Source organism: Jaculus jaculus, chromosome 1 (genome assembly GCF_020740685.1).
Source record: "Jaculus jaculus isolate mJacJac1 chromosome 1, mJacJac1.mat.Y.cur, whole genome shotgun sequence".
In the NCBI taxonomy this organism is placed as follows: Eukaryota; Metazoa; Chordata; class Mammalia; order Rodentia; family Dipodidae; genus Jaculus; species Jaculus jaculus.
The window spans coordinates 40695883-40716719 of NC_059102.1; the positions used below are offsets into that span (position 1 = coordinate 40695883).

Below are 20837 nucleotides of genomic sequence, written 5' to 3' on the forward strand. Positions count from 1 at the left end.
TTTCTTCTTTGACTTCTTTGAACATATTTATAATTATTCTTTTGAAATCTTTCTCAGGCATTTCCTCTAACTCATTCTCACTGGAGGTCATTTCTCATGCATTAATACTTTTTGGTGGATTTATATTGTCTTGATTTTTGGTGTTTTTTTGTGTTATAATGTATATATTTTTGCATCTTGGATTATTTAATGGTTGGATTTTCTAGTTATCTGGGTATTATGAGATGTATCAGACAATCTGATGTTATATAACTTCAGGGTAGGAGCTTAAGGTATTACATGTGGCTCTCAAGATTCTCAGAGTAGCTACAAAAGTGAGCTTAGGTGTTGGGTTTGCCTGCTATGAAGAGTATTCAAGTAGACTGAGTGGAACAAAATACAGGCAGATTCTAAAATTTAACTAAACAATGTACACTTTCAGTGAAAAACAGCTCAGAGTATTTATCCAAGAGTAGGTATTATGACAACCAGATCCTCTAACTGTCCCTTAGGGTGTATGGTGTCCCACACACACCCTTAATCCTGACAACAAGGAGGTTAAGATTTCTGATCTATTGGGGGTTCCAAGTCGGTTTGTGACCAGGTGAGACCCTTCCTGTTGTAATCCCAGTTATCCCTGCTCTTGCTTGGGTCCTGCTGTTGGTTCAAGTTGGTGTGGCCTGGTCCCTAGACTGCTGCTCTGTTAGCTGGAGCTGGGCACTGGCAGTGGGAGAGGGGAGGCTGCCAATGCTGCTCTAGTTCTCTCACCGTACCACATGTTCTTCTACCTTGTGATCTGCTCCTCCATTGTTCACTGCCACTCTCCCTTCATGTTTCTTGAGTTTGCGGAGAGCTCCAGTGTGAGTGGAAAATCCCCTCATCTGGCTTTTTCTGCGGCTCAAGCCAAGCCTGACAGCTTTCTGGTGGGCTGCCGCCAGAGCTGCTTCTGCCAGCCTCTCTGTGGGCTCTGGATGCTCTGGATCTCTCCTACTTCTCTGGGGCCTTTTCAATTTCCTATACACCTCACTTTTTAGTAAAAGGGTGTATTTTGCTTAGTTTTTTTTTTTTTTTGTCTTTATCCCCCCTAGACTGCTTTGGTGTGGTACCTACACCGCCATCTACTCAGAAGTCCTTCTTCTTTTGATTATGCCATTCACACAAAATATTAACCAATAGCTAGTACCTGATAATTATGTGAGAAAACTTTGCTCTATAATGGAAGTCATGACATTCTATTTTAATTTTTAGGAAGCTGGTTTGGGGAGAAACATTCTTGGGTCAGAAGAGTGATGGTCAATGTCCACAAAAGACAATTGTTTTATTGAAAAGTCTAACCGCATTTTGGTTGATTGCTAGGTGCCCTGTAGAAACCAGCAGATACAGAATATTTGCTGTCTGTCCAGCAGAATTAAGGGTTAAGTCTGTACTCAACACTAATGTGTACCATTGCAACACTGAACAAGTACAAGGTCCTACTGATATATGTGAACTAAAGGCCCCAGAAAACTGCTATATCTGTTTCACCCACTTCCAGCAAGGCTGAATGTACTAATAAAACTCCTGTGATCACAGAGAGATGGAATGTTCAAGTCTGAGCCAAATTTCTTTAGGCTACCTTTAGCCCCTTAATAGGGATTTATTGCCCACATATAATAGTCTAAGAAACACTTATTCCAAAAAAACTGCTTATTCTTTATAATTTAATTTGCAAAATAAAAAAAATGAGCTAAATGATGGTTAAATTTGGAAGCTCAAGCAAAGTCATGGTTCTATATGGCAACATCCAAAAAAATCCACAAGATAGCAAGCATTCCTTATTAAATTAGGACCAGGATAATGTATCCTAGAAATGAGATTTGGATTTTGTGTCACTGAAAACAAGGTGGTATGAAAGAAATCTACTTACTTTCTTTTAAAGTAAAAGATGAAAATAAAAATAAACTTGCTTTTAGTAATTTCTATTCATTTTTTCTATAAATTTTTCTTCTGAAGCAATATGGACAGCTTTTCTTTCCTTTTTGAATGGAAATAATGATTTTTAAAAACTTAATTAATTATTGTTTATTTATTTATTTATTTGAGACAAAGAAAGAGATCATGTATGAGAGAGAGAGAGAGGTGGGGAGAAGGAGAGGAGGGAAAGGGAGAATGGGTGCATCACGGCCTTCGGCTGTTGTAAATGAGCTGCAGATGCATGTACCACCTTGTGCATCCAGCTTACATGGGTCCTGGGTAATCAAACATAGGTCCTTTGGCTTTTCAGGTAAGTGCCCTAGCTGCCAAGCCATCTCTCCAGCCTTAAAACTTTTTATTGACAACTTCAATAATTATAGACAATAAACCAAAATTCCCTTTCACCCCCCACTTTGCCTTCTCTAATCCATTCTTCATCATATCCCCTACCCCCTCAATTAGTCCTTTTTAATTTGATGTCATAATATTTCCCTCCTATTATGAAGGTGTTATGTAGGTAGTGTCAGCACTGCAAGGTCATGGATATCCAGGCCATTTTGTGTCTGGAATATTGCATTGTAAGCAGTCCGACTCTTCCTTTGGCTCTTACATTCTTTCTTTAACCTATTCTGCAATAGACTCTGAGCCTTGGAAGGTGTAATGGAGATGTTTCAGTGCTGGAAAGTTTTCTGTCACTTCTTCTCATCACTATGATACCTTTTGAATCATCCCAGTGGTCACTGCCATCTGAAAAGAGGAGCTTCTTTAACCACAGTGACAGTAGCATTAATATATAGATATGAACATTAAGAAACATGCTCACAAGGCAGTTTGGTGAGTATAACATATGTATTTAGCCAGACAACAGCAGGATTACACTCCTAGGCCCCATGACCTCCCTACCATAGGCTTTTAATTGGATTTTCAGTATCAGGTATATATTACCTCCCATGGAGAATGCTTATAGTCAAATTAGAGAGTTGTTGGATTCCCCCACAACAGATATGCCTCTATTGCACCCATTGGCTCATTTGGATTGGCTGGCCCAACTTAAGGTTTGCAGTGTCTGCTGTTATTTATCACCATTGATAGCTTGAATAATACAGTCTTAAAACTGAGTAAGGTCAAAGCTCTCTTTTTCATCTCTTTTTTGGTTTTAAAATGCTTGCCTGATAGCGCTGGGTTTTGATGCTTTTGATTATTCATAAAAGATGCCTGAATTTAAGGAGAAGAGGAAAAAGCCAGAAATCCCCAAGGTGGCAGCAACTGTGGCGTGTCTCTTCTATGACCAGAACTAACCAGAGCAGCAGCAGCCGGATTTATAATTTTAAATATATATATATATATGATTTATTTGGAAGACAGAGAGAATGAGAGAGGAAATGGGCATGCTAGGGCCTGCCTGCAGCCACTGCAAATGAACTCCGGGTACATGTGTCACCTTGGGGATGTGGCTTACATAGATCCTGGAGAATCAAACCTAGTTCCTTAGGCTTTGCAGGCAAGCACTTTAACTGCTAAGCCATATTTACAGCCCTGGATTTACAATTTTTAGTGGAATTATATTGTCTTGACTTTTTGTGTTTCTTGTATTATAATGTAGAGATTTTTGCATCTTGAGTTAAATCGATGCTTGGGTTTTCTAATTATCTGCCATATTCTTAGATGTGTAAATATGGCATATATTTCACAACCAGCTACTATCAGGTATAGATTTAAAAATTTCTGCAAACTCAATGATTTCTTTTTGTTTTGTTTTGTTTTGTTTTGTTTTCGAGGTAGGGTCTCACTCTAGCCCATGCTGACCTGGAATTCACTATGGAGTCTCAGGGTGGCCTTGAACTCACGGCGATCCTCCTACCTCTGCCTCCCGAGTGCTGGGATTAAAGGCATGCACCACCACACCCGGCTTCAATGTTTTTTTAAAAAGCCATCCAGTCATGCGTGGGGCTGTGTGCCTGTAATCCCAGCACTGAGGAAGTTAAACAGCAGGAGGCTCAGGGCTTGAAGGATGGTCTAGACTAAAATCTCACAGCTGAAGAGGTCATTCAGTTGGTTGAATGCTTACCTAGCAAGCATGCATACCTGGGTTTGATCCTTAGCACCATTGCAGACATGTGCATGCACGTGCACACACATAACACTTGCACACACATGCACACATACTCATAGAACTGAAGATATGAACATAGGTCACAAGTAGGAATTATCCTAAAGCACATGTACATGCTAGCCAAATGTGCACATGAAATATGTTCAAGTAACCCAAGTAGCTCTTACATGTGCAATCTGAAGTGTTGTATTTATTTTTTACAGTACTCTACCACTGAACTATGATCCCAACAGAATAAGAGGAATTTATGGGAAGGTGAAATGTTCTGAATCTGTATCCCCTCTGTGCAGACTAGGAACATACATGTAATTGAACAAAGTTGGGCTTTTGACTGTTGACATGAGGAAAGACACATCTCATGGAGAGCTGTGGGGTATCTCAGAAAGACGGTGGTGAGAATGACTTCCATGCGGTTGCTTGTGTTGAGTGATTCATGGTAGAACTTTTTTTTTTTTGAGGTAGGGTTTCACTCTAGCCAAGGCTGACCTGGAATTCACTATGTAGTCTCAGGGCAGCCTTGAACTCACAGTGATCCTCATACCTCTGCCTCCCAAATGCTGAGATTAAAGGTGTGAACCACCATGCCCAGCTTTCATGGTAGAACTTTAGAAGCAAGGCTTTGCTTGGGGTGGATGCTCTCAGGAAGGAAGGAAGTCCCATGATTACCTGTAGAAATATCTGAAGTCAAAGGAAGAAAAGGCCAAGCACTACTAAAGCTATAACAGGAGGGTGGGAGAAGCATCAGCCACAGACAGGTGCTGGGGCGATGCGATGTTTTGTGTCCTGCCGGGTTGCATAGAAAACATTTTTTTTTTTTTTAAATATCTAGACCACATTACAAGGAATCTTTTTTTTTTTTTTTTTTTTTTTTTTTGTCTAATCAAAGTGACTTTGATGTTGGTGTCTGATGACAGGAAAATAACCTGCCTTGCTGTGAGCTCTAGGTCAGCTTCAACATGCCAAGACCTCCCAGAAGGATGGGCTCAGGTCTTGGATATTGGGGACTGGTTGTCTTTTTCTCCGGTATGTGAAGGTTACATCCAATTATCAAAGCTGGTAGACTTAAGATTTGTGTATTTTAATGTTGATTTTACCCCCAAATGAACAAAACCGTGTTCAGCAGTAAGAAAAAGCAATCTAGTCATGTACAGCTCATAGACAAATGTGAACTCATTATGCTGAGCAAAAAATATCAGACCCAAGAGAACATGCTATCTGAATCCATTCACCTGACATTCTGGAAAAGGCTAAATTACAGAGATCCAAACCAGTGGTTTCCAGAGGTGGACCACAAAGGGAAGCCTGGGGGAACTTTAGAGTGATGGAAAGTTCTATAGTCTTACTGTGGTTGTGGTCACTTGACGTAACTGTTTATCACAGCTCAGAGCTGGCGCTGGGAGTGCAGCTGTGTGGGAGAACATTTTATTAGCATGTGTGAGGCCTGGGATTAATCTTCAACTCAGTAAATAAGTGAAAGCAAACAAGCAAATAAACAAAAATAAGACTAGGCATGCATGCCTGGAATCCCAGTAGGCAGACAGGAGGATCATGAGTCTGACGCTAGTCTGGGCTACATATTTAGGCCTTGTCTCAAAAGCAAGACAAAATCAAGAAAAACAAAACAAAACAAAACATCAACAACAACAAAAAAAACAAGTTTGGGTGGGAAAAGGCAGTGGGTTGGGTTTCATGTAACAAGAACGGCAGACTGTTGATTTCTCCTGAGGCCCTCAGATGTACACAGTGTGGCTTATTAATCATGTTTATTTATATATTTGAAAATTTCCATACTAGTGATTTTGGGAATGGGAATATAGCTGAGTGGTAGAACATCTACCTAACATGAACAGGGCCCTAGGTTTGATCTTCAGCACCACAAATTATTAACATTATTGATTATATATAATTAACTAATATGGTTTAAATTTTTTAATTAATTAATTACCTAATTTTTATTATTGGGTATGGACATTTCTTGTATATAAATATTTTAGTGGAATGGGAAATCTGTGTACTGGAGGCAATAATGTCAAAGTGTCAATTGATTGTTCCACCATCAGTGTGATTTCTGCACAGTCACTTTTATTTTCTATTTTTTGATTGTTCTGAAGTAGGGTCTCACTCTAATCCAGGCTGACCTAGAACTCACTATGTAGTCTCAGCAATCCTCATACCTCTTCCTCCCAAGTGCTAAGATCAAAGGCATGCACCATCATGTCCGGCTTGCTCAGTCACTTTTAACAAGTATTCTTCAGAATTTTCACATTCCATTTGAGTCATAGCTCGAATAAAATTTGCCCCATTCTAGGCCTCCTTGGTCTTTCAGCTTGGAGTGCTTCTCTCATTTAATATTTATTTAGTTGAAAGGTGACCCTTTCCTCACACCAGACTCTGATGTGCTACAGAGCTAGCCCTGCTTGTTTTCCAAGGGGGTCTTCTTTAGGACTGTGCCATGCATTTACCAAGAGCTCCCAACAAAGCACTAGTGAATAGAAATGGGCTTAGGCTTTCTGAGAAGGGCTAGAATTTTATAAAAACAATTTGTGTCATCACTCTCCCTGCCAGTGCACTCATTTTGCCCAATTTTCCTTTTGTAAATCTGAGAAATTGAATAATGGATTTCTCTTCCTGTTTGTAGGCTGAGTGTGTATTATAGTCACTATTGACTGAATGCCTTAGCCATGACTACTTTGCACCCAGAGTGGTTACTATAGAACATCAAACTCAGTCTGCTACATGTTCTTAGATTTGTAAAACTTTAAGAAAAAAATTATTTATTTATTTATGAGAGAGAGAGAGAGAGAGAATTGGCATGCCATGACCTCCAGCCACTGAAATAAACCAGATGAATTTGCCATCTTCTGTGCATGTGTGACCTTGCATGCTCCCATCACCTTGTGCATCTGGCTTATGTGGAATCTGAAGAGTCAAACATGAGTCCTTAGGCTTCACAGGCAAGTGTCTTAACTGCTAAGCCATCTCTGTGCCCCTTGTATGTGATAATCTTTCTTTTTATTTGAAGAATGGTTTTGTAATTTTTATTGGAATTGCATTGCATTTACATATTGATTTTGATAGGATAGTCATTTTTCACAATATTAATTCTTCCAATCTAAGATCATGGTAGATCTTTCCATCTTCTTGTGTCTTCTTCAGTTTCTTCCTTCAGTGTTTTAATGTTTTCACTGTAGAGGTCATTTATTTCCTTGGCTAGGGATATTCCAACACATTTATTTTTATTTTTTTCATTTATTTTTATTAGTTTATTTGAAAGCAACAGACAGAGAAAGAGGCAGATAGAGAGAGAGAGAGAGAGAGAGAGAGAGAGAGAGAGAGAGAGAATGGGTGCGCCAGGACCTCCAGCTACTGCAAACGAACTCCAGATGTGTGTGCCCCTTTGTGCATCTGGCTAACATGGGACCTGGGGAATCGAACCTCGAACTGGGATCCTTAGGCTTCACAGGCAAGTGCTTAACTGCTAAGCCATCTCTACAGCCCACATTTAATTTTTTTGTCACTATTTTAAAAGTGTTTCCATGATTTCTTTATAAGTGTGTTTATTGTTGGTATACATGAAAATTTTTGACTTTTCATGTTAATTTTTATTCCTCTACTTTGTTAAAAATGTCTATCAGGCCAGGAAGTTTGTTTGGTGGAATCTTTAATGTCACTTAAAGACAGAATCATAACATGTGGTAAAAAAGTTATATTTCTTCCTTCCCAATTATATCTCTTTTATTTATTTATACCCCCTTTATTTCTTTATCTTGTCTTATTGCTTAAGCTAAGACTTCAACTACTATGCTAAATAGAAGTGGTGAGAATGGATACCTCTGTATTATTCCAAACCTTAGTGTGAATGTCTCAATTCTCACCCACTTAGTATGACAAGGCCTGTAGGTCTGTTATATATAGCCTTTATTATGGTGAGATATAGTCCATCCATCCCTAGTCTGTCCAGTATTTTAATCATGAAGGAATGTTTTATTTCTCAAAGGCACTTTCACATTCATTGAGATAATCATGTGATTTATATCCTTCAAGTTTATGTATGTCAGTTATTTCATTTTCTCAAATTCTTATATGGTGAACTACTCCCGGATTGCTGGGACAAAACCTCCATGATCAAGGTGGATGATACTTTTGATGTGTTACTCTGATGTCCTTCTCTAGCAATTCTACTTGGAGTTTTGTTTTTATGCTACTTATGTTTGGATGTCAACTTTGTTCAAACACTGTAACCATGAAGCCATTTCCCGATTCCCACGCCTTCCAAACATTTTGTTTCTTTTTTTACCATTGTATTTACAGCTAGGTTTTAATTCTGGTACCATGTGAACTGGAATTCAGGAGGGAGCCACAGGATGACTGCAATGTCATGGTCATCCTCTGATCTCTGCTGGCAGTAAAGGTGCCTGCCATGACTTCAAGCTCCTAGTGTTTAAGATAACCAAATGCTCTGATCATTGAATATCAGAGATAAAATGAAAACTTTGCAAGATGGGTCAAAGGTTACAAACAGGCTTAAATGTTTGTCTTTCAACAGGGCTACCCTAGAGTGAAATGTATATATGACTTACATTTGACTCAAAGACATTGCTATCATTTTCTGGCAAGTAAAGATATCATGCCAATGCAATATATAAGAACCTGTTTGGAAACTGGGTATGCTGGGTGCAACGTTGTAGACAATGTGACCATAAACCATAGTCATGCCTGCTCTTTTTCTTCCATGTCAGATGGGAAATTTTCCTGATTTTCAGCAGTAAGTAAGGCCACACCAAATTCTAACTGTTCACCGTGAACCGTGTGTTACATACTTACTGTATTTTCCTTCATAAATGTGAACACTACTGAATGACTGTGATGCATGTCCATGATTTCCCAGTACCTACCCTTCTGGTCCTTCATTCCACCTGCATCCATTGTGGGGTCATGACGGTTCTTGATAGCATCCGTAAGCATAGCCCAACCCTCAGAATACATGGTTGGACCGTGACACTCCTAATTCTTTCTGGCCTGGCTTCAGCAATTTTGCCCTGGGCCTATAAGGCAAAAAGAATGTTGATACTTGCATATGGGTTTTATGTTACTCATATTTTCTTTCCCCCTTTGAACTTGGGAGACTCCTGGGTGTCTACTGCCTCAAACAGACGTCAGACCTCCTGCTAGAAAGGAGCTCAGGATTCATTAGCAGTGTTTTACTTCATCTGTGAGCTCCACATGTCCCATGCAGATGTGACCATTTAAGACACATGTGTGTCAGTGACTTCACTTACCTATCCCACAGATATCTCCTGGATCTTTGGGGCATTCTCTTGGACCTAAAAGCTCCAGATTCTCTAACCTAGGGTGAGAGCATTAAGCTACCACCCTAGGTTAGAGAATCTGCTCTCTTCAGAAGAAGATTCAGATTTATTGAATCAAAACAGATGGCTGATACATGGCCATGGGTGAGCCCTGGTCATTTGTGGTGAAATTGAGCAATATTTTCATGTTCACCCCCTAACTTAGAAGTTGTAAGCCTACTGTAATGGGGATGTCTGAAATATGTGTGAATAGGGCACCAAGACTGTGTATCTCTAGGAATAAGAGAGCCTAGGAAAGTTTCCTTTGATTGGCTCAAGTAGGATGACCTCCTGAGAACCAAGCCAGCTGATAGACCAGGAGAGCCTAACTCAAATATCAAACATTCCAAGCTTTAAAAATCATAGGGAATGTCTGAGTTCACTTCCGTGGACTGCTCACTGACCCTTGTCACTGGTGATGATGAGATGTCACTTATTTTGGAAATATGCAGGGATACTGGTCCAGGATTCTTGAGAGAGAGTGACGGCTCCAGGAGGAGAAAGGAGTGGTATGTTGTTTCCACCAAATAACAGAAGTGGTAGGATTCTGACTTCTGGTGTGAACACCAATCACATAGGTTCTTTAAAGCCTTCTTTACTTGCTTTGAATATGAATTGATTTGCTTACCTTCTATCAGAATAAAATTCCTAAGTTCATATGATAGGTGCTGGCCAAGGAGGCCCTCTCTTCAGGAACCTGTGATGAGCACCTTTTCATCCCCACCCAGAGTCCCCCAAGAAGTATTTTACTTATTAAATATGAGAGAGATAGAGAAGAGAAAGGGACAGATACAGGGAATGGGCACACCAGGTGCCCTCAGCAGCACAAGCACCCCATTGTGCATCACATCAGGCTTGTGCGCATCCCACTTGCATAGGTCCCAGGGATTGGAACCAGGGTCCTTTGATTTCAGAGTCAAAGGCTGTAACCACTAAGCCATTTCCTGATTCCCACAACTTCTGTGGCTTTTGATCTTTTCCCTTTCTTTTTCAAGCTAGGCTTTAATTCTAGTAGCAGGTGCCCTGGAATTCAGGATTTAGCCACAGGGTGGCTGCAGTGTCATGCTCATCCTCTTATCTCTGCTGCCAGTAAAGGTGCCTGCCTGCCATGCCTTCCAGCTCCCTGTATTTATGATACTCAAGTGCTCTGATCATTGAAAATCAGAGATAAAATAAAAACTATGCAAGATGGGTCCAAGGTTACAAACAGGCCTAAATGTTTGTCCTTCAACAGGGATACCCTAGAAAGAACTATGTATATGATTTACATTTGCCCCAGAGACATTGCTATCATTTTTTGGCAAGTAAATATATCATTCCAGTGCAATATACACGAACCTGTTTGGAAAACTGGATACACTGGGTGCGGTGTCGTCCAGAATGCCATCATAAAGCATAGTCATGCCTGCTCTTTTTCTTCCATGTCAGATGGGAATTTCTCATGATTTTGAGGAGCAAGTAAGGCCACAACAAATTCTAACAGTGTTCACAGTGGACCAGGTGTTACGTACTTACATGTTTTCCTTGATATCTGTGAACCTTACTCAATTACCGACGGGCACGTCCATGATTTTCCAATACTAACCCTTCTAGTCCTTCATCCCACCTGCATCCACTGTGGGGTCAGGATTGTTCTTGAGAGCCTGCGAAAGGGTACCCGATCCCTCAGAATACACATTTGTACCCTGACACTGCTAATTCTTTCTGGCCTGGCTTCAGCAATTTTGTCCTGGGTCTATAAGGCAAAAAGAATGTTGATACTTGCATATGGGTTTTATGTTACTCATGTTTTCTTTCCCTTTTCAAACTGGGGAGACTCCTGTGTGTCTACTGCCTCAAACAGATGTCGGTCCTCTTGCTAGAAAGGAGCTTGGCACTCATTGGTCATGTCTCGCTTCACCTGTAAGCTCTGCATGTCCCATGCAGATGTGACTACTTAAGTCACATGAGTGTCAGGGCGCTCCTGGTGGGTCTGGTTGTCGGCCCTCAGTTCTCTTCCACTGATCTTTATGTGTGTGCTTTGCTGTACTGGTCTGCTTGGAGTTCTTCCTACTGAAACTTTGTATCAGATTTAAAATTCATGTTCTTAACCCTACAGCCTTTTAATGTACTTATTTATTTGTACGTCTGTGTGTATGTGAATGTATGTGTGTGGGTGGAGGCGCTGAAAACTCACACCAGGTATTTCTGCCACTTTTCACATGTGGCTTTACATGGGTGTTTGGGGAACTGAGCCCATACCAGCAGGCTTTGCATGCTAGCACCTTTAAGGGTTCACCCAGCTACCCAGGCCTAGAATTCTTAATGACTTCTGTTTCCCTATTTTTGCTATTTTGCATCTTTTAAATTTACATATGAACTTTAGAATGCGCTTGTCAGTTTCTGCAAAAAGTCAGTAAGGATCTGCAAAGAGTCATGCAATTGAAAAAATATAATTGATTACAAATATGATAAATGTAATAATCTTTCCAGACCTGATTGATAATTAGTATGTTTTCAATGCACTACAGCTATCAGGTCTAATTACATACCTTTTTATCACTACTGCACAAAAGCATTCCACAGATCATAAATGATCTCTCCCTTGTGTTCCACCCCACCCTTAGGAACTAGAGGTCTGTTTTCTGTCTGTATAGGTGTGTCCTGTATGGTTAAATCATCTATAATGGTTCATAGCACACGGAGCCCTTACTTTCTGATTCTTCCATTTATTAAAGTACCTTGGATATTTATCTAAGTTGTATTATGCTTCAATACTTCTTCATTTTAAAAAGCTTTTTATTGACAACATCCATAATTATAAACAATAGCCCATGATAATTCTCTTGTACCCCTCCCATTGTTCCCCTTCCAAATCCACCCTCACTGAATCCATTTTTCATTCCTTCATTCTGATTAGTTTTTCTTCTGGGATTTTTTTTTTCCTTTTTTTTTTAATAAGAAGTATACATTATATGGATACATGATGTGTTGGTACCATCTTTTCCCTCCTCCCTGACCCCATCCCACTAAGGGTGGAATGCATTATTTTGGCAACCAAGATATAAGGGAGAGGAAATAAAATTTGAATTAGCTGGTCTACAGGCTCTGATATGCTACATTTGTCTTTCTTAGTAGTGCACTCTCCATGAACTGTGATGGGATGTTTAACACTATAAAACTGTTACATGTTGTCGATTCATTGTAATGTAGTGTACTAGAAACAACTTATTAGACAATTGTTCCAAATCATTCTTAGGAAAATCCCAATCAACACATAGAATTTTCTCAGGAAAATCTGACAATCACTGTATTTGATTTGTTGTGGCGGGGACAGAGACAACAAGCACGACCATGAGATACAGTCTTCTTTGCTATGGAAACACCCACATGTCACAGGTATGGCCACAGACCATGCACTAGAGAGTTTCAGGAGATATTGGAATGACACTGCTAATGCCTTGCTGTCATAGTGAAGTCTCATAATTTAACTTTCTGTGACATAAGCTGTAATGAGGAGGATAACAGAAATGAAGAGATCATGACTGTAAGAAAAGGAGTCAAATACCGTACGAGTGTCATCTGCCTGGAAGATGATATCTGCTGGCCATGGTATACATAAGCAGGCCTGCAGTTGCCTACTCATTTGTTCTACAAAGCAGTTTTTCTTAGCAGGTAAACTCGTGAAAGTGCCTTTCCTTATTTTCATTATTCAAATTTGCCATAAGGAAAACTCCCCTCACTTCTAGAATTAACTGAGTCAGTCTGAGATAATTTCCACTCTGGGATGATGAGAAAGGGATTTCCACTTAGGCAGAAGGCATAACTAAAGCAATCTTATTATTCAATAAGGTACATTTTTTTCAAGTACACTGATAATTTTATCTTTTACAAAAACATCATTCAGGAAATTTGTTTTTAAAGATGTTATTCATTCAGTCTATATGATATACACTTTCTGTCTTGTTACCACACACACTGAAATGACAATAACATAATTATTCATCAGGATGAATACCTTTAGGGCAGCAGGAAGAGACAATGAAAATCAGCCAAGATAGTATTACTTCTTCCCCAAAACGCAGTAGTGGATTGATGTTGGGAGCTATGAACCAAACCTTGGCCATGTTAACAGAGACTGCCATATAGCAAGTTAAGTTTCTACTTCCTCACCTCATATTCAACTACCAGAAACAATGGGATCATACACCTGGCTAAATACTCCCCCATCCTGCTGGTAGCTGATGAAGAAACAAAGGCATTGTGGTTTAACCAGTAACTCTGTGATCTTTGCCCTAACCACGTCCCCTTCCCCCTACAACTCCTTGCCCTGACCACATCCCCTTCCCCCTACAACCCTATATAAACCTACGTGGGAAAAATAAAATCTTGAGGCCTTGACAAACACCTAGCATGGTCTCCTTCTTGTGTCTGTTTGCCTTTTCCCACCCAGGTTAGCTTCTCCTCGAGTCCTTGTTCAACTCCCCGCTGGCTGGGGCAGATTGAAGAGTGAGGTAAATGGGAGCTGGAAAGATGAGGATGGAAAGAAAGTCATTAAACTCTTCAGAGGGACCTGTCTTACATCTAACATATAAAGACTGAGGATGCATCAGGGTACTCCCATAGCTGTTTTCCTACACGTTGATAAAAACTCCATCGTTCAAGAAATACTTGGGAATGTTTTTCATTCAGTTCTCTCAAGCTGAGTCAGAAATCATCATATTTCTAGAAATCAGGGAGCTCATACAGGGATGTGAGAGCATGAGCTAGAACACTGACACCAGGTCTAGAAAACACATGCCTCAAGATGGGCCAGGTGGATGGTACCAGTGGTGTAGAAGAAGGGATGTTGAGTGGCAAACATGCAAAACACAAAATATGATCTACAGGAGGGCTGAGGGTGTCACTGAAGTGAAGCCCACTCTGACTGTGCTCTCAGCTTTGATTCAGTTTCAGACAGTAAAACCTAAGGCAGTCTAGACATAAGACAGAGTTTGCATCAGCTCAGAGCACTAGTTTTTTTTTTTTTTTGACTCATTATCTTATCATGAAATATTTGGAGAAAAGATGAATTCCTTGTGCAGGAACTCCACCCAGGGTCTCAGCTTCCCATGTCCTCAGGATTAGTCTGTTCAAAGATTAATCTATTGTAAATTAGCTTGATATCCACATCTCCCCTTTTCTTTTTCTTTCAAAATTTCCTCTCTGATGAACCAGACATGTTGTTGCTGACCAGTAAGTAGGTTTAGGCTCATTTCTCCAACTACACAAAGAACAAAGTACTAATAATTAATCTACTGCCCACCAAAGTGAAAGACCAAGTGTTTGAAAACCAAGAGGATGAAATAAGCCAAGAAAAATTGTTGGTGAAATACTGGTGTCAATATATCTTTTTAACATTTTTATTAAGACAAATACTGTTTGACAATTGGTTATGTAATCAATGAATATTTGTGGTAATATTATTAATAGGGACCCTTGAAATCTTTGGAGAAGCTGATGAATTCCTTGTGTAGGAACTCCACCCAAAGCCTTCAGTTTTCCCTGTTCTCAGTATTAGCCTACACAAAGATTACCTTGTGCAGGTTAGCTTGATATCCCAAAAGGACAAAAGAGAAATGATCCACAGTCCAAAGCTTTATGTTAACTACGTTTCCCAAGGGCTAGAAACACCTATCTAAGTATTTAGCACCAATTCTACCACATGTTATTAAAAAAAAAAAGTCAATCTGAAAAAAAGTGCTATTACTGGCTGGAGAGATGGTTCAGGGGTTAAGGCACTTGCCCATAAAATCTAAGGACCAGGGCTCAATTTCCCAGTACTCACATAAAGCCAGATGAACAAGGTGGCACACACATCTGGAGTTTATTTGCAGTGGCTAGAGGCCCCCTCTCTCTCTATTCCTCTTTTTCTTTCTCAAATAAACAAATAAAAATAATTTTAAATGGGTAATTGCCAAACAGAAATGAATAAAAACAACACAAAACAACAAGTTTTCATCGAGAACAATATTTACATGGCTACACTGATTAAAACAATGAATATTTATAAGTGAATATAGTAATCTAATATGTTATTTTTAATGAAGTAATGGAAGGCAGCTATGCTCACCAGTACACCAGCAATGCACAGAGCAATGGGAAGTTGTGTGTGTGTGTGTGTGTATTTCTACATGCTTATTATAATATGATATGGAGATGGAACTAATAATTCTCATCTTCCATACTAGGAAATCAATAAATATTTTATATAAATTGATATGCAAGATGCAATCACGGGGCTGGCTCAGTGGATAAACTGTTTACCACACAAGCATGAGGACCTGAATCTGGATCCTCAGCATCCTTGAAAAGTCAAGGATGACAGCACGCACCTTCAGTTCTTGTAGTGGAGACTTGAGGACAGGGGGTTCTTGGGGAACCTGCCTAGCTGCTCTAGCCAGATTGGTGAGCTCTGTGTTCAGCAAGAGAGGTTCTGCCTCAGACAAGAAGGAGGCAGTGATTGAGGAAGACATCTAATTGATACCATTGGCCCTGCCTGCATGCATATACATTGTTACCCACACACATACGCAGATGCACAAATACGGTGTACAGACATGCATTCAAAAAGGGTGTTGTTAATTATAAATATGAATATACTTTAAAAGCAGATGTTGGGCTGCAGATACAGCTTAGCAATTAAGGTGCTTGCCTGCGAAGCCTAATGACCCATGTTCAACTCTTCAGATCCCACTTTAGTCAGGTGCACAAAAATGAGGCAAACACAAGGTCACACATGCCCACTAGGCACAAGCATCTGAAGAGCCACTACAGCGGTTGAGACCCTGGTGTCTCTCTCTTTCTTTCTCTCAATCTCTCTAAAAATAAAAATAAATATTTTTTAATGCAGATGTTTTTTTTTCTCATTGCGTTTTTTATTTCTTCTTTGACATTTCATTTCATTTACATATTGTTTATACCTCCATTAACTTTTCTTATCACTTTCCACTTTGGTTGTACCTCTTCTTATTCCCACTATTTTCCAGTGACTACATCAGTGATAACAATGACTCTCCTTCATTCAGCTCTGCCTCATGAGCTCTGCCCTCATCCATGATGGAATATTGACTAGCCTTGTTTTGTAGGTAAACCACTGCTATGAGTTCATGAGTGAAATGACCATGTTATATCCATAAGACAGAGTCGTACAGCACTCATTACTCATCCCATTCCCAAGCTCTTACATTCTTTCTACATCTTCACCTGAAATGTTTCCCAAATCTTGGAAAGGCTTAATATGGATGTCCTGTATAGGACTAAGTACTCGATAGTCACTTATTCTCAGCATTTTGCCCATTTGTGAATGTTCGTATCAACTGCTGCTCACTGGAGGTGATAGGTGGGGGGTGGTTCTGACAAAGGGTGAGAGTCGAACTAATATGTGAGTGCAAACATAAATATTTAGAAGGTAGGTGACAAGATGTGCATTTAGCAGAACAACAGTGGTAAGTTAGCCCTGGGACCTACAACCTTTCCAGCCATGGGCTTTGGACTGGGTTTATAGTACCAGACATGGATTCTGTCTTGTGAATCAGGCCTCACATTCAATCAAAAAGTGGTTGGTCACCCTCATTCCAGTGACTCATGCCTCTGTTGCCTCAGTGTGTACGGCGGGTCAATCAGCGCTGTAGCACACAGGTTCCACAGCTGAGTGAGACTGTTGATGACTTTTCTCCCACAGTAGCATGCATAGAAACTTCTAATGCAATGAGCACTAACTAGTATGTATGAAGAGAAGTATCTGTTAATGCTTAACTTGGCCACTATTGAATAGTGGAAATACATTTGGAGCATTATTTCAACATGCACACACATAAATTATGCATGCATACACAGATATGTGTCTCTATATACATATGTTTAAATGAATATTACATTTTCACACAAATTGAATATTGAATTTTATGTTTCCTTGTATAAGGACTTTAATGTTTTGATCAATGTTATTTTTCATTTTTGAAATATTTAATTACATCTATGTATTTATATTAGCTATTGACTGTTAAGTAGTAAGTATGTGCTGTGTATCATAAAACGACTTAGTCTGAGAGTGGCATGATCCTATATCATAATAATTATGCATTCATAAGTGGATCCCTGGACATAAAATTTATATTAGTAATGCTGTTGGGCACATTGATCAAGTCCCATATAGCATTTCAATCTTGTGACAAATATGCCACTTTTCTCTGAGTTCATCATTTCTCATGTCCTAACAGCTTAAAGCCCAGCTAAAACCATGTGAATGGCAGACACAAGGGCCCCAGCGTGCAGGACAGAAATCACATGCCATATATGGATGCTGTGTTGCTGAAATCCAGAGATACATTGATCTTGTCCCAACCAGCCTGCCCTGCTCAGTGACCTGTGACATTAAATTTCGAGTCTGCCTCATCCCTAAGGTAAGCTTATTTATTCTTATCTGCACTGCTTGTTTCTTAGTATTTCTAAATTCACAGTTTGGTTCCAATCTCATGTAAACTCAAGATGAGAGAATGGCAAAGTTGTTGTATAATAGACTTTTGCTGTTGTTCTGAGGATACATCCATAAGCAATTGGAAAAAATCTATATTTGGGTTTCTTCCATTCATAAAATATTGTTTTATTTTCACTTGTACTATGTTTTGTTTTCTCTTGTGTATTTTATTGGCAAGGTAATAGCTTTCAGCAGAGTACTGCATTGGGACCTGTACCTATGTGAGCTGTGAGCTGTGTAAAGATAGACATGATGACCTAGGACAGCACATGATGATAAACACATATGCCCAACCTCAAAGGCGACATTCAAAAGTTTCACGTGAATCATGAAAATCTTCAGTACGGGCTGGAGAGATGGCTTAGCCATTAAGCACTTGCCTGTGAAGCCTAAGGACCCCTGTTCAAGGCTCAATTCCCCAGGACCCACGTTGGCCAGATACACAAGGGGGTGCACGCATCTGGAGTTCATTTGCAGTGGCTGGAGGCCTTGGGGTGCCCATTCTCTCTCTCTCTGTCACTCTCAAATTAATAAATAAATAAAATGAACAAAAAAAAATCTTCAGTACTTCAAATGTCACTAGATGGCACCTTACCCATATCAAAGTCACAAGTTTGAAATACCTGATTGTTATATGACTTGTTTTTTCACTGGAAATGTCAGTAGTTTTCTTTAGAACAACTCATTCTGTGGAACTATGTCATTTCCTTGAAGCCTTCTAGATCCATGACTTTTTTGACTAAGTTTATCTGTGTGTATTATTTCTAGGGCACAACCCTATTAACATCGCTCTCATCCATGCTGCACGACAGCAAAGTATTCCCCAACCCTGAGACATTTGCCCCTGGCCACTTTTTAGAACGAATGGAAAACTTAAGAAAAGTGACTACTTCATGCCTTTCTCCTTAGGTAATAGATACTTATCTCCATTGCTCCAGGTAACACTTTGATATCATTTGGAACTAACACACTGCCTCCTATGGGTCTGGTAGATTTGCTTATTTTACATCATCCCTGAGCTCCCCTCCAAGCACCCATGAACTTTTATTATTAACAACATATGTTAGGTATTACAAGTGAGGCTTTAGTTTTCAACCCATTTTTCAAAATTGAGAAAGCTGAAGTATGGGTTATTTCCATTCTTCCTTAAGATGCATCACAACCACAGAGACACCAATGACATCTTCCTAAAAAGAAAACTTCATTTAGACTCTGTTAGCCATAAAAAATGTGAGCTCACAAAATTTTGACATCATGTCTTTTTGCTATGTTTCTCTCTGCCAGGATTAGCTAATGCAGACAGAAGTCTGCCAAAACAAGGAAAACACTGAAGTTTCCAAAATCATTCATTGTAATGCAGTAGGACTATTGTGGTGAGAGCATCACACGTTTCCAGGAAAGCAGGTCCTTTGGGATAAATAACCACCATCTCTCCTCCCTCATGTTTCAGCATTAAATGTAAAATAACTAAGAAACATTCTACTAAATGTCTCTAAGGGGCTGGAGAGATGGCTGAGAGGTTAAGGCTTTTGCCTATAAAGCCAACAGACCCAGTTCAACTCCCCAGGACCCATGTAATCCAGATGCACAAGGGGGCGCATGAATCTGGAGTTCATTTGCAGTGGCTGGAGACCCTGATGTGCCCATTCTCTATTTGCCTCTTTCTCCTTCTTTCTCTATCTCAAATAAATAAATGAAAAAAAAATTTAAATGTCTCTAAGGTGTTAATTACTAATGAATATAGAATGGAAATGTCAGACTTTTTAGGGTGGGTAATGAATCACTGACAGGCCATTTTCTCTCAGGTAAGACTATCAGAAGTTATCAGGTAACCACGTGATTGTGGAGACATTGTAGATGTGACAATATATCCAGAAATGATCTCAGGAGATTATGCTCTTCCTTTGTTCACAATCATGTGACCTGAACATAGAAACTTGACATGTGAGCTGTGTGTCCTGTTTTCTGTCCCATCAGTCTTTGTTGTTATTGTAATTTTAATACTGAATTCATAATGCCCCTTCCTCAGTATCCTAGGTTTATACCACCACATCAGGATTAGAAATATTTTCTTTAAGAAATATTTTTGAACAATATATGTTTTAAGATCATATCCTAGGTGGTTAACAAGTCTGTTTCATCCATTCACCTAATTAGTTGTCCTTTCCTCCATCCATTGAGCTAACCATCCACTCAATAACTCATCAGTTACTCATATTTTCTTGTGCCAGTTACACACACAATGTTTCTCACACTCACACTTATGTACAGGGATAATTATCTTCTTGGCTTTTATTCCTTCCAGGAAAATGGATTTGTGCAGGACAGGGCCTGGCCCTGATGGAGCTGTTTCTATTCCTGACCACCATTTTACAGAATTTCAGACTGAAATCAGTGGTTGACCAAAAGGCCCTTGCTATCACCCAGTTTCCAGTGGATTTGCTTCTTTGCCACCATGTTACCAAATCTGCTTCATTCCTCTCTGATAATTATAAACCTGCTTGGCTACCACGCTCCTCTCTCCTGTCATTGCCCTCATGCAATCATCTCTCTCCTGCTCCCTCGGGGTGTCTTGTGTGTCGTCTCCCTCATACCTTCCCAGGATCTCAACACCCATCCTTCACTGTGCAGATTCTGGAGTCACTGCACACATACCTACAAATTCCTCTTCCCTGTCACACTTTAACTAAGCAGCCAAACACTCATATGAATTTACCACTGAGTCATTAATGTAACTTTACTTTAAAATGAGAAGTTATCACCACATGACAATTTAAAATCATTTCTTTTCTGCACGGTCATAATAATAAACATTTTTATTTGTTTTCCTATTTTGACACTTTCCTTATTCAAAAAAGAAATACTCCCAACAGGACATAGTGATCCATAAAATGAAAATTTTGGGAAATAATGGGAGTAGTTGAAAAGATCTTGAATGGTTGTCAAT

The 20837-nt window shown here is 39.6% G+C and overlaps 1 pseudogene; it reads left to right on the forward strand.

Annotated features, from left to right (window-relative positions):
- The first annotated feature begins 8980 nt into the window (after positions 1–8980).
- LOC123460297 lies at positions 8981–20376 on the forward strand (annotated as a pseudogene).
- Positions 20377–20837: the final 461 nt, after the last annotated feature.